Below are 2,500 nucleotides of genomic sequence, written 5' to 3' on the forward strand. Positions count from 1 at the left end.
TTATAGTAGCCCCTCCCAGTTAGTAACCCCTCCCTGTTGTGACGCCATTTCCTGTTAGAGGCCCAACACGTATGTACGTGTTCATTTTTGTCTGCCCCTGTAATTTATTTTATCCATTCCTAATGTGGGTCCCAATTCCTGCGTATGCTACAGTAGGAGCTGATCTAAAGTTTCCTGAAATCTGTCCTGTTTATACGCGACTGCTATGTTTTATGTGTTTTTGTAAAAAAAAAAAAAAAAAAAACCTGTATTGCGAGCTACGCGCTCTTTCCCGCTTTGGACATGTAGAAAGAGGCTACAGTAGGAGCTGATCTGAAGCTTCCAGAAACCTGCTCTGTTTATATGCGACAGAATACAGATCCCATGAAGGAGACAAGTTGTCCTGTCTTTCCTACACAACGCAATGAAAAAGTAGACCGGTCACACGAGGACTTTGAGAAAATGTCTTCCGGGAAGCCCCGCGAGGTAAACACGGAGCTGCTCCACCCCTCCCCATACAGATGTTGGAGGGGGGGGGGCGGCAAGCCTCGCGAGGGGAGCCGTGGAAGAGCAACTGGGATAGACGGTCCGGCTGAGCACCGCCGAGCACGCTGTCGAGCTGTGCAACGGAGAGGACGACTACGCGGTAGAGCCCCTCCCACTCCGCACTCCGCTCGCCACTAAGAACATTAAATAAAGGACATCGATCCGCCAGACCGGAGGAACCGACCGCCCGAACGCCGGCAAAGCCGGCCGGCGGACACCCTCCGAAGGCGTGTTAAGTTGGCCCATCGATCAGGACACAAACACGCAACAAATCCAGTCCGGGGTGTGGTGTAAGCAGCCCTACTGTAACCAGCCCTGCCAGAGAAATCACCTAACCCTAACCCTAAACGTACGGCAGACGCGTCCCCTGGCTCTCACATTGACAACTGAGAGGCTTCTGAAAACCTGGCCACGCCCATCAGTAAAAACCACTACAGCAAGTGACGACATATGTACCTTCAAAGTGCTGTACTACAGGGTGCTGTTCAAAAGGTATCTATCCCGTTTACTCTCTATGCTTCATATATCATCATATTATTGAAAAGTGCAAGCCTTTAGGGACAACAGCAACTCAAGTCGCCAACGCTCTGTTGACTCAATAACTGCAGAGATCCAAACTTCTCCTGGCATTAACATCGGCACAAAAACTGTGCGCCGGGAGCTTCGTGGAATATGGGTTTCTATGGATTCAGAATGACATGTCAGAAAAGCTCCTGTAGGTGTAATGGTCAGTTATCTCAATACTTTTGGACATATATTGTGCGTGTGCGTGTGTCTGTGATACCTAACATAAACACACCTGTATTACTAGAATTGATAGTTCACGCCACAAAAGTGAGGGGCAAACATAGAAAAGCGTGCAACCCAGCCACTGAGGATGCACAAGCCAGTGCATTCTTAGTGCAGGTCCCAAGCCAGGACAAAAGCGGAGGGTTACGTCAGGAAGGGCATCCGGCGTCAAATCTTTGCCAAATCAAATATGCGGATCATAAATAAGATTTCCATACCGGATCGGTCGAGGCCCGGGTTACCGACGACCGCCATCGGTACTGTTAACCAGCGGAGTGCCGGTGGAAACTAGGCTACTGTTGGGCGAAGGAAAAGGAGAGGGGGAAGGCATGTCCAGAGGCAGCTAGAGAGGAGGAAGGGTAGGCGTGTGGAGGTGAGAGTCAGTCGGAACTTTGAATGTTGGCACTATGGCTAGTAAAGGGAGAGAGCTGGCTGACGTGATGGAAAGAAGAAAGGTGACAAGAGACAAGGTGGAAGGGGAGTAAGGCCAGGAGTATCGCAGGTGGGTTCAAACTCTTCTACCATGGTGCGAATGGGAGGAGAAATGGGGTAGGGGTCATTCTGAAGGAAGAGTATGTCAAGAGCGTGCTGGAGGTGAACACAGTGTCAGACAGAGTGAGGATTATGAAGCTGGAAATCGAAGGTGTATTGCTGACGGTTATCAGCGCATATGCCCCGCAAGTCGGGTGTAAGATGGACGAAAAAGAAGAATTCTGGAGTTGAGTTGGACGACGTGGTGGAAAGGGGACCCAAGGAGGAGGGAGTGGTGATTGGAGCGGACTTCGATGGACACGTTGCTGAAGGGAACAGAGGTGATGAGGAGTTGATGGTAAGGTATGGAATCGAGGAGAGAAATGTGGAAGGACAGATGGTGTTCGATTTTGCGAAAAGGATGGAAATGGCTGAGGTGAATACATATTTCAAGAAGAGGGAGGAGCACAGGGTGACGACGTATACGAGTGGAGGAAAGTGCACACAGGTGGACTATATCTTGTGTAGAAGGCGCGATGTAAAAGGGATTGCATACTGCAAAGTGGTGACAGGGGAGAACGTAGCTAGGCAGCATCGGATGGTGGTCTGTAAGATGACTTTGGAGACCAACATGAGGAAGCGAGTGAAGACACAGCCGAAGATCAAATGGTGGAAGTTGAAGAAGGAAGACTGTTGTGTGGAGTTCAGGCAGGAG

This window comes from Lampris incognitus, unplaced genomic scaffold (genome assembly GCF_029633865.1).
Source record: "Lampris incognitus isolate fLamInc1 unplaced genomic scaffold, fLamInc1.hap2 scaffold_231, whole genome shotgun sequence".
Lineage (NCBI taxonomy): Eukaryota > Metazoa > Chordata > Actinopteri > Lampriformes > Lampridae > Lampris > Lampris incognitus.